Genomic DNA, 21,088 nt, shown 5'->3' with positions numbered 1-21,088 from the left:
CTGATCTTACCTTAATTTGGCCACTCATAACTACTTCTAGAGAGTACTTTGTGGCCCTCACGTGGATTAACTAATCAATTATTACAATAATTTCCACTTACATAGTGCTTGATCATTAAAAACCCATTTTGAAATAGGCAATGGGTGGCTTAACATTGTGGTGTTAAAGCAGTGATTCCTCAAAATTTATTAGAAATATAATGTATGCTAGGGTGCTGAACCCATGATTCCAGGCTGTTCGTTACTGTTGAGAGTAAGGTTAAATTTACTTAAATTTTTAAAAATCAGAAAAATAATAATGCAGGTATCTCATGGATATGCAAAAATCATGGAAGAGGGTGTGGAATAAGTGATAGTTCAGAGATCCTAGCTAAGAGGATGGGCTTTGGGGCTGAGACAGCCTAGACTGAGATATGTCTCTCTCACCTACCAGGGCTCATGTTATCTTTGACAAGTTACTGATCTTTAAACCACAGGTTATCATCTTTGAGTGGGGTTAATCCCACTTACAGTGTTGTAGTGAGATTAAGCCAGATCATCCATTTACAGTCGGTCCAACCTTATGCCTGATATATAAACATGCAGGACATTTCAGGATAAGGAAAAGAAGTGATTACTTTGCCATACACTATCACTGTACACATGCACACATACACACACAGGCATGCACGCTTCATGCATAAACAAACTAAACAAAGAGGCCAACTTTATAAAATGCGGTTATTTTACTCAGCAATTGACTTGTTATTAATTGGGAAAAAACTTGAGTCAATTCAGTCAAAAGAGATCCATATCATTAATTAGTTGGTTAGTTAACTGATGAGTTGTCTATGTAACTGGCTAATTAGTTACTTAGTGTAAGGCTTGTTTCTGTGAGTTCTCTGGTTCAGGATCTAAAAACCTCAACATTATTGATGTTTGGGGCCAGCTAATTCTCTGTCGTGGGCCTTCCCTGAGCATTGTAGGATGTTCAGCAGCAACCCTGACCTCAACCCACTAGTGCCAGTAGCACCCTCCTTCCCTAGTTTTGATGACCAAAAATGTGTCCAGACATTGCCATGTGTCCTCTGGGTTGAGAATCACTGCTTGGGTCCAACATGCTAAACATTTATATTAACAGTCATATAATGTTCTCCCATCTGCTATTTATTTTTAATCTCGTTTTGCTCCAAGCCTGAACTTAATGACCAAACTGAGTATGAAATTTTGAGCCTGGCTAATAATTTTTTAAAATAGAATTGCCAGTTGTTCCTCATTATAATTGTTATTTTAAAATTACTACCTCAATTTCAAAATATTTGGCCAGGGAGGGGTCCCAATTGGGCTGAAAATTGAAAAATTATAAATTAGTCTCTGCCATCAAATCTCTTATGCTTTAGTTTGGGAAATGATACATAAAATTGAAAAATTTTAAACAGGGGTAATTAGTGGAGAATTTAATTCTCCAGAATTCTGCATGTCTGGTGAAGGAGGTTGTAGTGAATTCTAGCAGTGTCTACAAAAACATTCATAGTAGAAACTAGCCCACACCAGTTTAGGGTGCGCACGTAGTCAGAGGTAGGGTTTCCAGGGTTTAAAGAGTGTTAGGCCGGGGACAGAGTGGAAAACAGAGCAGCAGGATGGTGAGGGTAACGGGAGGTTCAGGGTGAGAGACAGCGACATTTTGGGGAAAATGACTTTTAGGAATCTTTGGGTATGGCACACTGTGTCATTTTGGCTGCTAGATTAGCTCCCTCGGGGAAATCTGCAGTAAGGATTTTCATAATCCCTCATGGTTTGTAGTCACATTTATGCTCTGTTTTGTTTTGACTTGATCTGTGGATAGTGATCAGGGCTGCAGGGTCTCCCTGTTATATCGGGGTTACAGCAGAATCTAGAATTCTAAGATCCGTAACAGTAGAAACCTGTAGTGGATTTACTACGAAACTAATGAAGCTTAGGTTTCAGAACCCCTCACTTGCAAGACCTCCTCCCTGGCCCTGAATCTAACTGTGTGTATGTAATTTAATGTTCTTTTCCTAAAGAGGATCCCCCAAATAAAGGTTTAAGTCGCCTTGAAGTTCTTCCCTTAGTGAATACCAAGTCTCTTCAGTTCTCCTCTGTATCCTCAGAATCTCCCACAGTGCCTGGAATATAATAGACACACAATTGTTTGCTGAGTGACTGGGTGACCAAATCAATGAACAAACAAAGGCAGTAGTGATTTAAACACTTCAGGAAAGCATGGGAGGCCATAATGAACTAGAGGCCATGATTTATTATCCACTGATTTAGATAGACAGTAAAAGCCACTGAAGTTCGAAAGAGAGAGTCATCACTCCAGGTGTGATGAAATGGAAAGACATTTACAAGCCAATGGTAGACTCATTGAGTTTAATGACAACACGATGAGCCACAGCAGCTGGCAAAATCGCTGACTCAGAGTTTGAATTCTGAGCTTGAACTCCAACTCCACTGCTTACCAGATGGAAACTACCCAGCTACTCTCTCCAAAATGAGGGCAGACATGGCACCGTCAGCACAGGACACTGCTGAGGATTAGAGAGATGCCACCTGCAGAGCATGCAATGTGGAGCCAAGCACATTGTAGGTACCAGTAAATGTTAGCTAATATTATTACTGACTGGTATCTCTGTGCCACATACTGTGCTAAATGCTTTCCAAGCCTTAGAAAGAAAAGTGTCCATAAGTAATGGAGAAAAGTCAATATTTATTGAGCATCACTGTAATTCATCAGTGTTCAAGGTACTTCACTATGCTCCCCATTTAATAGTCACGGCAACTCAGTAAGTTTGGTGTTGTTATTATTTCAGTTTTCTAAGTGTAAACTCGAACTGAGAGAGTTACATGCAAAGATATTAAGTGAGAGAGCAGAGGTGGATCACAGACTATCGGATGTCAACACCAATATTTCTATTGATTGGCTTGCTTTGATTCCATCTTGTTGGCTAAGAGCTCAGGTTTGGGGGTAGGTGTAAGAGTTCAAACTTGAGTCAGCCCTTCTTTGACCTCTGCAATGTATTTGAGTTGCAGTTGCAGTATCTGCAGAACAAAGAAGACAACAGTACTTATAGGGCCACAGAGAGGATTAAATGAGATGACACAAGTGAACTACTTGACTCAGTGTCTATTACATGATACATGTTCAGTGCATCTTCATGTTACTATTGGCCAAAATTACAAACAAATAGAAAGTTCTATATTGACTCACCTTCAAACCCCAACTTAATGAGTTTGATGTCTTCAAGGAGTGCCCTAAGAAAAATTTATATATCTCAAATTCAAATTATGCCCACCCAATTAACTGAAAATGTCTGCTTCCATCACACATTAGCACGATTTACTGAGAACATTCTCATGGAGAAATTGGGAAAAGTAAGAGAAGTGAATCTCAGGAGAGAAGTGAATCTCACGGAGTTTGGAGGGAGATGCAATTCCTGTGCCACAGAGTCATGTGACCCTAGATCTTTGAGGAGAAAATTGTGGTTTTGGCATAGGCGGTTCAGGATCATGTAGAGGACAGGAAGCTCCCTGGAACAGCAACAGTGACCTCTAAGATGGCAGCCAAATCTTTAGTTTTAAAAGTTATTAATCTTTACATGAAATTCCTAGTCAGTGGCAGGAGGAATATTAGTATTATTTAATTTCATTCAAATTAGACTACAAAAAAAACAATTAAGGTGAATAATTATGAAAGTGAGGTCAACTCAATTTTCTATAATAATGTTTTTTTTGTTCCCAGGCTCATTATTGCTAATTCCTTTCATAATCTTTGCCATCTAACCTCATTTGTTTCATTTATAAGTGGCAAGAAACGCACATCACAAAACAGCAATGAAATCAAGACAGCAGCATGTCACTTTGGTGATCTCTGGAGAAAGTAATTATTGTCTCTAGTTAACCTTTTAGGGAAAAACTTGTCTGCATCTTCCCAATGTAGGTATTATATTTGTCAAAGTAAAATTTCCTTTTTTGATTTTTTTTAGTCATGCAGCCTAGCTGGAAAGGATAGAGGCTTCCCTAAACCTGAGGCTTTATTCTGATGTTCTGAATACTTATAAACCAAATGAAAAAGCACTCAAGTAGGTTTTAAATGGGCTTTTAGTGGAACACAAAACACATACACACACTCGTTTTTAAACTTTCAAAATCATCTTGCTTATGCAGCTTCAAAAAAAAAATTTTCATGTTCATTACCAAGGCCCTCATATTTGAGATCCTCAGAATTTAATTTGATGCCATGCCTGCACTTTAAACCTGTACTGTTTGGGTTTATGAAGATTCTCGAAAATGTAACTAACAAAGGCATGCCCTGCTTTAAAAGCATTGTGCCTTAGACACAGCAATTTTACTTCCAGAAACTTACCACAAAGCAGGATGGGTGAACTTTTGGATGATTGACAACCCTGCCCTTCAGGTGCTTAAATACTTTGATTATCACCTTTTTGCTGATCACTAAAGAAACACTCAAGAACACTCAAAGAAACACTCAAGAACATTCAAACATCGCTCTGTTCCCTTAGACCTTACAAATAGGTATGTATTAATTTAGCAAATACATAAATACAGAGTGGCTCATGCCTGTAATCCCAGCACTTTGGGAGGCTGAGGCAGAAGAATTGCTTGAGCCTGGGAGTCCCAGACCAGCCTGCACAACATAACGAGACCTTGTCTCTACAAAAAATATAAAAAATCAGCCAGGTATAGTGGGGTATGCCTGTAGTCCTAGCTACTTGGGAGGCTGATGTGGGAGGATCACCTGAGCCTAGGAGGTTGAGGCTGCAGTGACCTATGATTGCACCATTGCACTCCAGCCTGGGGAACAGAGTGAGACCCTGTCTCAAAAAACAAACAAACAAACAAAAACAGCAACAACAAAATAAATTTAAAAAAATACACAAACCAAGAAGGGTATGATTCACAACTGTACTAAGTGCTTTCAAGGCCATGGACAGGATGAAGGAACAGAGCTCAATGGAGGACTCTAGAGGACAGTCAGCTCCCCGCACATATTCCCTTGTCACACCCATGGCGCCCAAGTGGCACCCTGCTGGGCAGTTCCCTTGCGTTTCGAGAGCTTCCTACCCCTAGCACCTGCATCTCTCTGCCATAGAGCCTTCTGTAATGCAGCGAGATTCATGCTCAATCTGTACGAGCAGAGGCTGGAAGTGCCAAATAATGAGCCCCTCCAGGAGTGCCCCTCCACATGCAGAGGATGAGAATTGGTGGAAAACCATCACGGCTTCCCAGCCCCTTAAAGCACAACTCGGAGGAGGTTTCACACTGTCTCCCAGAAACTCCCTGCAGAATTGAGTTCCAGTTGTCTGCAGTGATAAATTTCTCATCAATATCACCTTGACTTAACTTTCCTTCCTTCTCTATTCCTCTGATTCCCGGGATCACCTTCTAAATAAACTACTCAAGTCTGCCTCTGGGAAACTATGTGAGAAAGTCCAATTTAACCTGGTTCGTAAATGAAGAGAAGGAGCCCACCCTTGAGCATCTGGAGAGAAGTATTTCATGGAAGAGGAAGTAACGTCATGGCCAAAGGCCTTGAGGTGGGAAGCAGCTGTCATTACACTGCAGAGTTGGAAAGGAGACCAACATGGTGGAAGCCCAGGGTTCCAGGAAAGCCAGGAAGGCACTGGAGGCCTGAGACCAAGGTGGGACCAGATCGCGGGAACCTGGTAGGCCATGGTATGGACTTAAGGTTGTGTTATAAATGTACCTCCACCTTACAAATGAAGAAACTGAAGAAGAGAGAGGCTATAAAACAAGGGCAGGTGGCTAGCGGGTATTTAAGTGAGAATCTAAAAATGGTATGTATTAGTCAGGGTTCTCTAAAAGGACAGGACTAATAGGACAGCTGTACATATGAAAGGGAGCATGTTAGGGAGTATTGACCCACACAATCACAAGGTCAAGTCCCACAATAGGCTGCCTGCAAGCAGAGGAGCCAGCAAGCCAGTCCAAGTCCCAAAACCTCCAAAGTAGAGAAGCTGACAGTACAGCCTTCAATCTGTGGCCAAAGGCCTGAGAGTGCCTGGCAAACCACTGGTGTAGATCTGAGAGACCAAAAGCTGAAGAACTTGGAGTCTGATGTCGAGGGCAGGAAGCATCCAGCATAGGAGGAAGATGGAGGTCAGAAGCCTCAGCCAGTCTAGCCCTTCCATGTTCCTCTGCCTGCTTTTATCCTAGCCATGCTGGCAGCTGATTAGATGGTGCCCACCCAGATTGAGGGTGGGTCTGCCTCTCCCAGTCCACTGACTCAAATGTTAATCTCCTTTGGCAACACCTTCACAGACACACCCAGGAACGATACTTTGCATCCTTCAATCCAATCAAGCTGACACTCAATATTAACCATCGCACAGGGCAATGTGAATACTGATGCCACCTTTTTTAGCCACTCTTCTATTAAACCAGATCTAAAATAGCTTAAACCTGTATTTCCCCTCCTGATTTACACAAGCTGGCTACTTATTCCCTTTTCACACCTTCCTGCCAAAGGTCTTGTTTCTGTGCTACTACCAATATGACAGATAATGAACTCCGTTCCTTATATCAGCTGGAAGAGCTGAGCACCGGCATTCCTAGCCAATCTCTGGCACATCCTTTTGCAAACATCAAGATATATGGCCTTCGTAAATTTTCTGAGACATATTAATGTTCACCTCCATAATGCCTTAATTGTACAGAAACCATTAGACAATAATGTTAAGGTGACAAAGGGACCCATGCAAATGGTAAAGAAAGAGAGCAAGATGCCTAAATTAAAAGGGGTGAAGGGTCCAGGACAGTCTTTCATGGGGGAAAAGATTCATGGAGATTTGCTGTCTTAACAAGAATGGACTACCTCATAAATTATCTCAATATGATGCCAGTAAGTCAAGGGGAACTTTTGTAAAATAGGAATTTACAAAAGGTTAAATTAAAATGGAGACTGAACAATTATTTTTGTCCTCCTGCCTAGCAGGGCTTCTGCTAATGTTTGTGTACAGAAGTGATAACGGCGGGATACTTCAAAGCCTTTTCAGGGAAAATCATATCGTTGGTGAGAAAGGATTTGATTTTGTAAAAAGCTTACATTGTAAGTGATATTGAAAATAAAAAGACAAGATTGCATGAGCTAAGTGCTTCATTTTTGTTAGTGTTCATGGGGTTCCATGGATCCTCATTGTGCCCGTAATTGGGGTTTTAAAAATGGGAATAAAGGAGAATATATTTTCCTTTGTCTGTGAAGATGGCATTCCTGACCCACCAGCGCAGGGCCACACACTTTGAATTTTGTTTCTGGGGAAGAAGACATATTTGCTTCAGGGGCTCCTGATTCTCTTGGCAAGGCCAGAGCATTTGATCAGGGACCACTTTGAGAGCAACATATTGAGTTTGCCCTCATGTTTTCCTTGATCCAGTCCCCTTGGGTACTTTGGTTAACTTCACAGAGAGAAAGAAGTAGAATAAAGTGGGAAAAAATAACAATTTCCAGCCGATTAAAGTAGAAGCATCATATGAACAGAGGGCATACATCCTACGATTTCTTATCCTCAATGCCTGGCCCTGGACCTGTCATTTATAGGAAGTGCATTTGTTGCAAATAATCCAAAAGCCCAATGTAACTCAAAATATAGAAAGAATTTTCTTATACAACTAGAAATCTAGAGGTGGGGTCATGTCTAGAGTCATTAATTTCCTCAGAAACATTATCCAAGAACCCATGCTATTTCAACATTTATCTCATGTAGAGTAGGTCTACAAGTTAGCTCCCTTTGAGGACCCCTAACTGTATTTTTTTTTAAGAGCAAGAATAACCTTCCTGGAAGCTTTCTGGTGACTTCATATTTCATTGCCTCAAACTCTACTTATGTTTATGCCTTAAACAAATCAACAGCAAAGGAAATGGCACTAAGAGGATTGGCTTAGATAGTCAAGACTTGCCCTTGGGTTTGGAAATGAAGCAGCCTTCTCTCAAACACAGCCACTTCAAGGGGGGATAGTTGAACAAAGTCAATGGTTCTGATAAAAAAAAAAAAAAGATAAAAAAAGGAATGGAAGGTGGGAGTAGATATTGGCAATCAACAGCCTCCACTAAAATAACAAATTTCGGTAAATGTTTATTGAAGAAAACATTGAATGAAACAAACGAGTCTGTCTGGTGTCATTCATTATTGTCTTCCTCGGGGATGTTGATTTTGGTTTGTTTCTAGTGAGTGTCTGTTGTTTTTTTGCCTTTCCAGAATTTATTCCTCCTTCTTCTCATAATAACATTCCTATTTCTCCTTAAAAAACCCCAAAGACTCCATCATCAATCCATGTGGATTGATTGGTGCTAACCTCCTCCCAGATACATGAGACACATATTCAAAATCTGACCCATTAGTATCTTCCATTCCTCTTGCCACAGCAACTGATTGACCTGAAAGATTAATCTAATGAGAGTTAATTCAGAGGAGCTATGGGAAAGGTTGATATCTCTTCCCAATAGAATTAGAAGGTATTTGGAGCTACAATACTGTAATCCTGGACGGTTTTTGTTTATACTGGGGAGAAAGGGAGAGCATGAAAATGAATCCAACATTGAGAAAGGAAAAACCAGGAAATGGAGCGAGACTAAATCTTGAAGACACTGTTTAGACTCTAGATCCAAGCATGCCTGAATGACCGAAGAATGTGCTTAATTCTGAACTTTTTTTTTCTTTTTTTTTTGAGACAGAGTCTCACTCTGTCACCCAGGCTGGAGTGCAGTGGCATGATTTTGGCTCTCTGCAACCTCTGCCACCTGGGTTCAAGCAATTCTCCTGTCTCAGCCTCCTGAGTAGCTGGGATTACAGGCACCTGCCACCACGCCCGGCTAATTTTTGTAATTTTAGTAGAGACGGGGTTTCACCATCTTGGCCAGGCTGGTCTTGAACTCCTGACCTCATGATCACCTGCCTTGGCCTCCCAAAGTGCTGAGATTATAGGTTTGAGCCACCGTGCCCAGCCCAATTCTGAACCTTTAGCCAAATAATTCAGTACATTCTTTGTTTTCCCTTAAGTCAGTTTAAATTGAGTTTCTATCACTTGCAACCAAAAGAGTCCTACCTAATTCATATTTTGTATCCCTACTGTGCTGTGAGTTTTCTAAGAATTGAGGCTCTGACATATTCATCTCACCATTTCCATAGCCCCCAGTACCTAGCAAATTTTTTTCCAACCTTTTGGTCATATGAGAATTTTTTAAATATAAAAAATAGTAAGACTTTCACACAATAGTACTTATGCTTTTGAATATCTGGTGAGCGAGAAAATATATAACAGAGAGCTACTCTGAAACTAGGGGTACTTTTGTTAAATGAATTTCTATTTTATGACTCACAAAGGCCTCCACCTACATTTTAAAACAGTCATATATAATGTGCAAACACATTACCTATTTATCCTAAACAAATTTTGATTTGCATGTTGATTTGTGGTTTCTGAATTTAATAACTGCACAAGGAGAGCCACAGACCACAATCTGGAACACCAGAAGAAAGTGAGTGGTAAATGAATATTTGTAGAATGCTATAGAATAAATGAATCAATGGCTGACCCCTTGAAATACACTTTTCAAATGACTAGCTCATGTGAGAAGCATCATCCAAAGAGGATGTCAAAAGCTCAAGGTCCATAGATGATTGTTCTAGGAAATTCTGAAGTTGAGTACTTGTAGATAGGGTGTGTACTCTCAACTTCATCATAATTCCTACCAGTTTCTGGTGTCTCCAATGGCATAAAGCACTCATTTAGATCTCCTGCCATCCTGGTAGGCATTTGGATTTGTGAGTCCCTGGTGTGGAAGATGTTTGTAGTTGCCTACTTATTATCCATTTTCACCTTCTTATTTAACTTAAAAGAGCAATGTGGGGTCCAGGAACAGTGGCTCATGCCTGTAATCCCAGCATTTTGGGAGGCTGATGCAGGAGGATCACTTGAGCTCAGGAGTTTGAGACCAGCCTGGGCAACATAGTGAGACCTCGTCTCTACAAAACACCAAAAAATTAGCTGAGTGTGGTGGTGCATGCCTGTGGTCCCAGCTACTCTGGAGGCTGAGGTGAGAGGGTTCCTTGAGCCCAAGAGTTCGAGGCTACAGTGAGCCGTGATCATGCCTCTGTGCTCCAGCCTGGGCAACAGAGCAAGACCCCGTCTCAAAACAAAAACGAAACAATGAACAATGAACAAAAGAACAATGTGGAAACCCAAAAACATCAGTTCCCCAGGCTCCAGTATAGCTAGTTCCAGCCATGTGACATAGTTTTGCCCAATGAAATGTAATTGGAAATCTGCTGGGTGGGGATTTCTGGGAAGCCCTAAAAAAGTATTTTCTTATAAAAATGAGCCAAATCAGGTGACATATAACTTCTGCTCACTGTCCTTTCCCTATCTGCCTCCCTGGAATGTAGGCACAGTGTCTAGAGGTGGAGCCACCATGTTGCCAAAAGCCTGAAGACAGAAGCCATACACCAAGGATGGTGAAAGGAACCCAGGGTCCTTGATGGAATCAGGAAACCTTTGTACTATGCCTGGAATACACAACTCCAGGCTTCTTGTGATAAGAGAAACATATAAACCCTCACTTGTTGTGTTGTCAGGTTTCTGTTACCAAATTCTGCCATTGTAGCAATTGCAGCATGAAAGCATTCATACACAATACATCATGGATGGGCGTGGCTGTGTGCCAATAAAACTTTATTTACAAAAGCACAGTGGGCTGGATTTGGCCTGAGGGCCATAGTTTTCTGACCTGTGTTCTACATATTCTCATGGTGATAGCTGTAGAATTGTTGCTTATACTTCTTTTATAGTTCTTCCAAATTACCATACGCAGTACTACTGGTCTGTAAGAAACTACTGGAGACAAGAGAAAAAGCAGAACCCCTCCATGTGCTTTCCATTTCATAAAGGCACTAGCATGGGCATAGATAGAAGAAAATAAGGCTTATACCCTAAAAGATGTAAAATGATTCATGGCTCAATCATTCTGTCAAGGATGTTGAATATGTCTTTTCAAGGATCCCTTTTGAGAAGGAAGGGAATGAGAGGATAATACAGGATTTTGGTTAAGAGCTAGAGGTTGCAGGACTGGCAGACTATCACTCAGGACAATGTTAAGACTTGTTCATGGGAAATTAATATAAGTAATAAGACCATAGGTGCTGAGGACAGGGCCTCTGTAAAATACCACTAAGGTGGTGTTTGACAATTCCTACCACTTGTTTTGAGAAAAATGCGCCTGATAACAGATATTCCAGAGTAGCAAGATCTCCCACAGAGACATCAAGATAAGGGTGGAGCACATTCACTTTGTAAAAATTGCCCATCTACTCCCTCTTTTCTGCGTTATGCTTCAGAGTTTACTTACAGTGGACGTTCCCTCTCTTCCTCCTCCACTCTATGCCCCTTCCACTGCATAACACCTATGAAATCTGTACCCAAGTCACTTCCCTGATTGGTCCTAGCACCTTGGCACAGTGCTTGGCTCAACTTTGCTCCTATCAGAGTGAAGCTCAGGACCTCTGCTCAGAGAAGTGCCTCTTTCTCCCTTCCTGGATGTGAATAATGAAATATACAGTCTAGTTCCTAAGGCATCCTTGAAGGAACCCAGTCTCAGGATAAAGCCATCCTAGGAAAGAAGGCCGAACAAAGGTCATCTCAAACAAATGAAACTGGAGTTCTGAATTAGCTCATTTGAAAACTGTTCACCTCTATTTTTTTAACTCTATGAGTCAGTCAATTCTCTTTCTGATTAAACCAAAGGTCAGCAAACTATAGCCTGTGGGTAAAATTCAGCCCACTGTATTTTTTATGGCCCTCAAGCTAACGGTGGTTTTTATAGGTGAATGTTCGCAATTGATTTGATGATAGAGAATACTAACTTCGAGCCTCAATTAAGAAAAATTATTTATCTCTCTCAAAATAAGAATTATTTTTTTTTTAGAGATGAGCTCTCATTATGTTGCTTGGGATGGAATGCAATGGCTATTCATAGGTGCAATTATAGCACACTACAGCCTCTAACTCCTGGCCTCAGTCAATGCTCCTGCCTCAGCCTCCTGAGTAGCTGGGATTACAGGACCTTGCCACTGTGCCTGGTTTTCTCAAAATTGAGAATTCTGGTTTTTTTTCCCGTTAGTAGACCTGTATTACAAAAACTTGAACTTGATTATTATATTTTGAATTTTGTCATTGAAAAATGTATGAACATTTGTCTTCTTTCTTGTTGCATAAGTGCCCACTTAATATTCTCTATTTTCCCTCTTGGCTCTTGAGGCTTAAAATATGTATTCTCTGTCCCTTTACTGAAACAGTTTGTGCACTGCTATGTTAAGCTATTATATTTCACTTATCTGCGGTATGCCAATAAAATTGTGGTAAGTAGTACATTATTGTTTTAAGGGAAGAAATGAAATGTGACCACTTTTGCTTAAGTTTCTGCCATATGAAAACTCAACCATACTCATTGAATCAACTGCCTGAAAGGGCCTCCCCTCCAGCCATCACCACCCACTCCAGCTTTCCCTGTCCTTCAACAAGTAAATACTGTCCTCTTAGATGTGGTTTTTCTGTCCTTTGAATCTTTGATGGTATGCTTCCCTGTCATATCCTATAATCCTATTACAAAACAATAAAAATTTGGCCTGGAGTGGTGCCTCATGCCTGTAATCCCAGTACTTTGGGAGGCTGAGGTGGGCAGATCACCTGAGCTCAGGAGTTGGAGACAAGCCTGGGCAACATAACAAAACCCCATCTCTACCAAAAACACAAAAAAAATCAGCCTGGCATAGTTGTGTGAGCCTGTAGTCCCAACTACTTGGAAGGCTGAGGTGAGAGGATTGCTTGAGCCCAGGAAGTCAAGGCTGCAGTGAGCTGAGATTGTTCCACTGCACTCCAGCCTGGGTGACAGAGGAAGATCCTGTCTCAAAAAACAAAACAAAACAACAACAAAAAAAAACCCAACCAGAATTAAAATTTAATATGGGATGATTTAAGCACTATAAAACAATTATTTTATGGTTCTTAGGGTTTTTACTTCTTTTCTATATCTAAGCATATCCAGTAATAGTGAGGCATGTATGACTTATATTTTTGTTGAAATTAAATGGAAATAATATATTATTTTTTTCTCAGAAGATAGCACTTTTTTTTCCTCAGAGGAAAGTACAAAGAGTAATATGGTGTGGGTGACAATCTGAACATGTTGATTCTCCCTTTTCTGTAAAAAAAACCAACATCTTCCCTCAAGAATGACTGCCATCCAGTTTTACTCCTTGCAACTGAGTGCAGCCAACCGGACCACCAGCTTCCTGGGTGGTCTTTATGGCCCAAATCTGGCCATTTATACCTCACTGAGCACAGTGATTGGTTCAAAGGTAAGCACCTGATGCAGTCAGAGCCAAACAGATGCAATCTCAGGATTACCTGGAGTTTCCTGGAGGGAGATGCTTTCTTTTCCACTTGAGTTGGGGATCATGTGAGCTGCTGGAAAGATAGCCTGCCTGAGAAGAACTCAACACAGAGGAAATCAGAGCAGAGAGGTGGAAAGAGAGAAATCAAGCGCATGGTAACATCATTTAAAGAAATAGATTCAATCGTGCCTGAAGCTAGAGCTATTAGACTGGACTGTTCAATTACATGAACCAGTAAATTCTTTTTCTGCTGGAGCCAGCTTAAGTTGGGGTTTCTGTCACTTAACAGTGGAAATATACAACCACTATGTGATGCTGTGGCTGTCTTAAGTTGGGTTCTCCCAAAAACAAGCCCTAAGACAAAGATCTGAGTGCAAGTCATTTATTTGGGAGCTGCTCCCAGGAAGTGCTGGTAGTGGGACAAGGAATTAAGACAGGGAGGGAAAGACACCTGAAAGGGTGCCTGATCAAGCATGCGGACACTGAGAACAGATGAGGAGCTGAGAGACACAGGCGAGAGCACACGCCTCAGAAATATTATTCTCCTTCTTTGCTCCAGGAGCAAGGAAGCTGGAGCATTTAACCTCCAATTCACATTCATCATTGGTCCAGAAACTGTTTCTAGGGGCCTTAATGGCTCAGCATTTCTAGCCTGCCCCTGGCATGAGAAGGCACACAGAAGGAGAGTTACACAGGGAGAGAATTCAGACGCATGTACTGGAAGGCAGACTGGGAAGTAAGCAAGGCACTCATGGAATCAAGCAATTGACTGAATATTTCTGAGCTTCACTTGCTTCACTTGTAAAATGGGGGGACATTCACATCTGTCACGCTTATTTTACAGAATCATTGCAAGAATCAACTGAGACTGTGTGTGTAAAAGGACTTCTATAATATGCAAAGTGCTTCCATAATATACAAGGATGCAGTATTATTATTGTATTGTGTTATTTTCTTTTACTTATCTAATGCAAAGAAGAAAGAATAGGCTCAGATGACATATACAAAGCCTAACTCGTGTACATACAATGTGTCCTTTATGCATTAAAGATCCCCAGCAAAGTGGCCCAGGAGTCACAGAAACCCCCAACTTCCTGCTGTCACCACTTGGATTTCACATCTGTAGTGGCCATATGTTGTTCTGTCATGTTGGGCATCAGTTGCTCCTCCTAGGATAGTACCTTGATTTCCCTTTGGAAACCATCCTCTTCCACTGCCATGCCTGTGAGCAAGGTGGGCTGACCCCAACTCCTGCCTCTGGAGGTGAAAGTATAACTCAAACCTGGCTGATGAGCAAGAGGCTGAGGCTGACAGAGACATGAGAGCAAAGCCACCACATGCTCTGTCCAGCACCTCATGAGCCAGCTCTCACCTTGGACATCTACTTCTCTGTCCCTATGTCCATAGTCATATCAGGTTAAGAAATAATGCTAGACTGAGGACAGAAGACCTGACACCAAGTCAATAAGCTGACCCTGATTCGCTGGGTCTTTAACTTCCTTTGGCCTCAGTTTCCTCCGGGATAGAAGCTAAATGGGTTGAACCAGAGCCAGTACTTCATGTCACCCACTGTTGCTGGGTCAGATACTCCAAGAGAGCCAGCATCTGGACATCTGCCTTGAGAGGCACAAGGGCCAGGCAGTGTTAGCAGAGATGCAATGTCCAGAGAGAAGACAAGCACATTTAGCAAAAGATGTTTGTCTACATCCAACAAGCAGAGTATGAAAAGGGAAAAAGAGAAATGCTCCCGTGGAGCAACCTGCAAACATCACCTCAACCAAGAGATCAAGGCTAACATCCCAGTGATGTCACATGGACATCATGTGGCCCAAGAGGACATGATGAGAAGGCACTTCACCTCTGCCCTTTTCCTCCCCAAAACCCAAAATCTCACTCTAATTGCACAAAAGAAGATAACCCCAAACTGGAGTGACGTTCTGCAAAATATCCAACTGACACTCTTCAAAATTGCCAGGGTCATAAAAAAACAAGGAAAGACTGATATTATCACAGACCAGGGGAGATTAAAGAGACATGGTTATATGAAAAGTGGTATCTGGGCTAATTCCCGGAACAGAAGTGAGACATTAAAGAAAAACTGGTGAAACCCAAATACAGCCTGCAGTTTAGTTGACAGTAATGTACCAATGTTGGTTTCTTAATTTCGACAAATATATCCTGTTAATGTGAGAAGAAAGCCTTACAGGAACTGGGTGAGGGTTATAGAAACTCTGTACCATTTTTGCAACTTTTCTGTAAATCTAAAATTATTTTTTAATAACAGTTTATTTTTTAAAAATTATCCCTTTTATTTTTAGCATTTCTTCCATAAAGCAATCTGAGGACATGGAGCCAGAAAAGAGGCACAAGCAGCTCACGGTAGGTTGGGTTCCTGAGAAACAGACTGAGACAGAGATGAGTATCTTGGGAAACAGCTATGGACTGACTAGTGTCCCCATCAAAATTTCTGTGTTTAAACCCTAACCGCCAATATGGCAGTATTTGGAGACAGAGCCTTTAAGAAGGCAGTTAAGGTTAAATGACCTTAACTATGAGGCTGAGGCCCTGAGCCAATAAAACTGGTGTCCCTGTAAGAAAAGGAAGAAACACCAGAGCTCCCTCTCTCTTCTCCCCTGCTACAGGAAACCCATGTGTGATGGTTAATGTTGAGTGTCAACTCGATTGGATCGAAGGATGCAAAGTATTGTTCCTGGGTATGTCTGTGAGGATCTTGCCAAAGGAGATTAACATTTGAGTCAGTGGACTGGGAGAGGCAGACCCACCCTCAATCTGGGTGGGCAACATCTAATCAGCTGCCAGCACAGCTGGGAAAAAGCAGGCAGAGGAAAGTGGGAGGACAAGACTGGCCAAGTCTTCTGGCCACCGTCTTTCTCCCATGCTGGATGCTTCCTGCCCTCAAACGTCGGACTTCAAGTTCTTCAGCTGTGGGACTCTTGGATGTACACCAGTGATGTAGGCCACAGAATGAAGGCTGCACCATCAGCCTCCCTACTTTTGAGGCTTTGAGACTTGGACTGGCTTCGTTGCTCCTCATCTTGCAGATGGCCTATTATGGGACTTCACCTTGTGATCGTGTGAGTTAATAGTCCATAATAAACTCACTTTCATATATACGTCTGTCCTATTAGTCTTGTCCCTGTAGAGAACCTTGACTAATACACCATGTAAGGACACAGCTGGAAGGTAGCCATGTGCAAACCAGGAAGGGAGGCCCCACCAAAAACCACGCTTACTGGCACCTTGATCTTGGACTTCTAGCCTCCAGGATTATAGGAAAACAAATTTCTGTTTTTCAAGCCACCCAGCCTGTGGCATTTTATTATAGCAGCTCAAGAAGACTAAGAGAGGAACCATGCCAGTGGAAGGGAAGTGAGGGAGTGAGAATGAGCAGAGGGAGAAGCTGAGCTACGATGCCATGACAGTGCAAGCCTCAGCCAACTATGCAGGGAGTTCTGAAGCTGTGGTGACCTTCAGAGCTATCTGGAATTGGGGTTAGAGGATCAATTGGTCAACGGATGCAGACCGCCCCAGGAAATAGGTTGGGTGTCTCTCTTCAGCTGCAGGACCCCTGAAAGTGGGATGACCATGGAGGAACATCTGCCTGCGTCACTCTCAGCAAGTCCTTTGTCCAGAAGGGGACCCAGGAGGTGCCCTATAGCATCCACCACACAACCTGTGGCCCACTCCACTCCAAGGGGTTAAGAGAGTGAGAGAAGTAAGTACATAGATCATAAATTGGTCCCCAGCTTTACATTCTGTAGCCACAAGCCTGCCTGTCCATAACTGAAGGGAATGTTCACCGTGAACAAATGATTAAAATTTTAAACCAGATAGGATTTTAGCAGCTAAAAGGGAATGAAAAGTTATGCAATCTGTCCAAGACATCATGAAGGGATGCGCTACATCCCTACCCAAAGGGGAGAGAAGATTCACCTGAACATACGCAGGAGCAGTAATCAGAGAAAAACAGAATAACCTCATGGATGAACATCCCTGAGGGGAAATTTGGTTTGCTAAGCCAGCCACAGGAGTCTCATGTACAGTTGATCTTTGAACAACATTGGTTTAAACTGTGTAGGTCCACTATACACATATTTTTTTCAACCAAACAAGCAAAACCCGCTTCTATGGAGGGTCAACTTTTCCTATAAACAGGTTCCACACAATGGACAGCGGGATTTGAGTATGTCTTGGAACCCCGTGTATACGGAAGGTTGACTGTACTAGGATTCTACAATAAAATGCTCTTAGAATAAATTTCAAAATCTTCCTTCTACAAAGCCCTATATTATCTGGTCCCCTCGCCAGCTGCTGCTTCATCTCAACACCAAATTTATCCCAACCTCAGTCGGGGCCTTTGCAGGTGCCAATCCCTCTACTTGGGATTCCTTTCCCCCGTCTCTTCACCCAACCAATTTCTGCTCACCCTTTGGGTCTTAGCTTGAAAGCCACTTGCTTGGGGAGATGTTCTTGATGTCTCAGAAGCCCCATTGCATATACTGCTCTGTGTCTCAACACACTCTATGTCTGCACCGTGCCCCAGTGATTACAGGTTTATTTTTTGGAACCATTTGTGTAGTGCGGGAGTTCTCCCCACCTCTATCATTTAACTATTGCCATAAACATGCTATGCAATGGCAAAACTCAGTGACTTAGAATGACAAGGATATATATTCTCTCTTACGGTTCTGTGGGTTGGCTGGGGCAGCTATAATGCTGCAAGTCCTTGGAGCAGCTGGGGTGTGGGGGGCACATATGTGAATTCCAGGCTCAGGGTAAAGGGCATAAACACCCGGAAGAAGCACTCTTCACAGCCATGGCACAGGGCAAGCTCAACTGCTGAGGCACTTGGCAAAATCTAGCTTGCAGTATCTGCTAACACCTCATTGGCCAAAAGCAAGTCACAGTCAACCCCATAGCCAAGGAAAGGGGAAGTATGGTCAGTCTGTATACAAGGAAATGAAAGTCAGGGGGCTCAGGGCAGGGATGTCCAAAGAGGAGCGAAGAGCTGAGACCTGTAATTCAATGCACCACATTCATCCCATTTAAACTCTTGAAAAACAAGGACCCTATTTGTTTTTTTTTTTTAATTGTTTTATCTACACAGCCAAGCGCAAGATAGTCACATAATAGGTGCTTTATAAGGATGTGCAAAACATTCTGAATATCAAAGAATATAGTTCAGATGAACTTTTGTAACCCAATCCATTTTGAAGTCAGCAACTGCTTGGAACGTGAGGATGCATGAAATATATCTCCCAAGAAAGGTAATGGCACATGCGCTAGACTCTAAATCAGCCATCAACGAGCTACTATCATAGTATCTTCAATGGATTTTACAAACGATGGCTTTGAAGAATGTCTTTGCCTTGCCAGAATTATGATTTGTTTTTCATCTTGTGGATTTTTAAACAGAACCTTGTACTTAGTATTCAAATTAATGACTCCAATGTATTTGCCTGGATTTAAAAAAAAAGAACCATTTTGCACAATACACGTAATAGTTACATTTCTGTGATAAACTTACTTGGTAAAAGCTTTCTCGATTTTATCATTTAGACAAGTAGATTTCAGTAAATCAAATTTGAAAGCCACGACGGTAGAAGCAGCGAGCGGCTTGCAAGCGTGGGTATGAGGCAAGCCTTCAGTTCAATGAGGACGGTGGCAGGAAAAGCGAGGAAGGAAAAGCCTAAATGAATATAAAGGAGGCTAAGAATGTTTCAAGAGAAGCCTCCAATCAGAATCTCATTCTGTATTTCCTGATCTGATTCATTAAAAGCTCATTCAGCCTGAGAACAATTTGATAGAAAGAGCAAGAACTTTGAAGACAGTCTAGGTTTAAATTCTGAATCCATCATTTCCTAACTGTGCAACCCAGGAAAAACTGACTTAACATTTCCTATGTCTCAATTTCATCACCTGCAAAATGGGATAGTAAGTCTTGGGCATGAACTTCACAAAGTTGTGAAGATTTTTTAAATCACACATGTCATTCATCCCAAATGCCTGTCCACAGACCCATGCTAGTCTCTAAAAATGTTTTCATATGTCCATTATAGAATGAGAAAAATGCAGTGTTACAGGTTGAATTATGTTTCCCAAAAAGATATGTTGAAGTTCTAGCCACTGATATTGATGAATGTGGTCTTATTTGAAAATAAGGCCTTTGCAGATGTAGTCAAGATGATGTCACGGGCAGGGTGGGGAGATGGGGGAAGATCTAATCCAACATGATGGTGTCCTTGTAAGAGGAGGGAAATGCCACCTGAAAACCAAGACACACAGGGAGAACACTGTGTGAAGATGGAGGCAGACTGGAGTGATGTGGCTGCAAGCCAAAGAATGCCAGAGGTAAAGCATCACCACCAGGAGCTGGGAAGAGGCAAGAAAAGATTCCATCCAGAATTTCAGTGGGCACATGGCTCTACACCTTGATTTTGGACTTCTGACCTCCAGAACTGTGAGACAATAAAATGCTATTGTTTTAAGTCAACCCATTTGTGGTCCTTTATGATGAAAAACCTAAGAAACTAATACATATGGTAACAGTGAATTTTTAATTAAACAAAATGTATTTGATTTAAAAGAATGGTCCTTTTTAAATTTTTCTTTTATGTACTTATTCTCATGTAATGAGAAGTGTGAACACAGCGGGACAGGGCAGGAAGCAGGGCAGGAAGCTGCCTCCCACTCACTATCCTTGATGCACATCCTTGTCCTCAAGGCTCCTCCTGCAAGCTCCGAGTTACATACATGGAGGAAAGAGGGGGGAAAGACAGAGCAGAAAAGGCACATGTAGCCGCTCCTTTCTTTAAATCAACTTTATTAATTATAGAGTAGTTTAGATTTACAGAAAAATTGTAAGATACCTTAGAAAATTCCCATATACCCTCCATCCAGTATTTCCTCTTACTAACATCTTAGTGTGCCACGTTACATTTAATGAAATAATATTAATACATTGTTACAAACTGAAATCTATAATTTACTTAGACTTCCTTATTTTTTACCTAATGTCCTTTTTGTGTTCTAGGGTTCCATTGATGACACCACATTAAATCTAGGAGTCACGTCTCCTTAGGATCTTCTTGACTGTGACAGTTCCTCAGTCTTTCCTTATTTTGGATAATCTTATTCATCTTGAGGACTGGTCAGCTATTTTGTAGGATGCTCCTCTATTGGTTCTTTTTTGAGATAAAATATATATAACAGAAAATTACCATTTTAAAGTGTATAATTTAGGGGCATTCAACATATTCACATATCACATATTTTGTTTATCTATTTATCTGTCGATGGACATCTGGGTTGTTTCCACCATTTGGCAATTGTAGGTAATGCTGCTATGAATATTTGTGTACAAGTATTTGTTTAAGTGTCTGTTTTCAGTTTTGTGGTATACACCAAGGAGTGGAATTGCTGAGTCTTGTGGTAATTCTATGTTCAAGGTTTTGGGGAGCTGCCCAACGGTTTCATATAGTGGCTGTGCCATTTGACATACTTTTTCTAAATTAGTAGTCTTTATTTTTTCACAACAGTTTTAGGTTTACAGAAAAATTGATCCAAAAGCACAGGGAAGTCCCACCTTCCTCCCACCAGATGCTCAGTTTCTCCTATTAGTTATTTCTATTGTATTAGAG

General features: G+C 41.5%; 1 long non-coding RNA gene across 1 annotated transcript in view; it reads right to left on the bottom strand.

Annotated features, from left to right (window-relative positions):
• Window positions 1-709: 709 nt before the first annotated feature.
• LOC129052151 (uncharacterized) overlaps window positions 710-21,088 on the bottom strand; it is a 54,678-nt gene continuing 34,299 nt past the window's right edge. The window contains exon 3 of the long non-coding RNA XR_008516996.1: window positions 710-2,126. This is a non-coding gene — a long non-coding RNA (uncharacterized LOC129052151). The remainder of the gene's footprint in view (window positions 2,127-21,088) is intronic.

The sequence above is a fragment of the Pongo abelii genome, chromosome 21 (genome assembly GCF_028885655.2).
Source record: "Pongo abelii isolate AG06213 chromosome 21, NHGRI_mPonAbe1-v2.0_pri, whole genome shotgun sequence".
Taxonomy (NCBI): Eukaryota; Metazoa; Chordata; class Mammalia; order Primates; family Hominidae; genus Pongo; species Pongo abelii.
The sequence above is the reverse complement of the archived record's forward strand: the minus strand, read 5'-3'. Positions and strand labels throughout refer to the sequence as shown.